Genomic DNA, 1,056 nt, shown 5'->3' with positions numbered 1-1,056 from the left:
ATATATGTATGTATGTATAGGGAAATCGTGCTGGCACCTGTGCCCAGCATCGCCTTCTTGGTATGTGAAAAGACATTCGAGCGAGATCATTGCCAGTGCTGCTGGACTGGCTCCTGTGCAGGTGACACGGAAAATACACTATTTGGGACGTGGCCGTCGCCAGTACCACCTGACTTGCCTTCGTGCGGGTGTCACGTAAAAGCACTCACTACACTCTCGGAGTGGTTGGCGTTAGGAAGGGCATCCAGCTGTAGAAACTCTGCCAAATCAGATTGGAGCCTAGTGCAGCCATCTGGTTTCACCAGTCCTCAGTGAAATCGTCCAACCCATGCTAGCATGGAAAGCAGACGTTAAATGACGATGATGATGTTGATATATATATAGTTGAAATTTACAGTAAAACAAAAGATGAAGACAAGTGTATGAACAACAAGCAGGTGTATTAGTTTGATGCTCTGAAAAGTGAGAAAATCTTTTATGTTTCGAGCCTATGCTCTTCAATAGAAAGGAATAAGAGAAAATAAACAGAGACCCAATCTTCTAAGCTGTTTCCCCAGCTATTCTGCATTCAAGATTTACTCTATATTATGTAAAATACTATCTTACTCGGCGCTTCTAAGTTGGTTTATTAAAAAATGGTCTCACATTCCAAAAGCTATCATTTTGCATTCTAAAGACAAACTGTATAATGGTGCTATATAAAAAGACAGTATAATAGTGCTATATTAAAAGCACCCAGTACCCTCTGTAAAATGGTTGGCATTAAGAAGGGCATCTAGCCATAGAAACTAAGACAAATCAGACTGGAACTTGGTGCATCTCTCTGGAAAACATTAAAGGATGATGATTATGATAATGATAATGAGAAAATGAAAATATTTGTTGCCAGAGATTGCTTTGCTAGTTTGTATTATCACTGCTGTCTGATGATCAGTTAATTGAAACTCTGAGTAACAGTTTGTAAAATTCTTTCAGCTTTAATAATAATATATATATATATATATATATATATATATATATATAAATGGCAATTTCTGTCTATTACCATCTTAGTGC

General features: G+C 37.6%; 1 protein-coding gene across 1 annotated transcript in view; it reads left to right on the top strand.

Moving 5' to 3' along the window:
* Window positions 1-1,056, top strand: part of LOC106880038 (uncharacterized) — a 456,507-nt gene that overhangs the window by 368,896 nt on the left and 86,555 nt on the right. The window lies entirely within an intron of this gene.

This window comes from Octopus bimaculoides, chromosome 22, assembly GCF_001194135.2.
Source record: "Octopus bimaculoides isolate UCB-OBI-ISO-001 chromosome 22, ASM119413v2, whole genome shotgun sequence".
NCBI lineage: Eukaryota > Metazoa > Mollusca > Cephalopoda > Octopoda > Octopodidae > Octopus > Octopus bimaculoides.
Note: the sequence above shows the minus strand (reverse complement) of the source record. Positions and strands in the feature narration are given on the sequence as shown.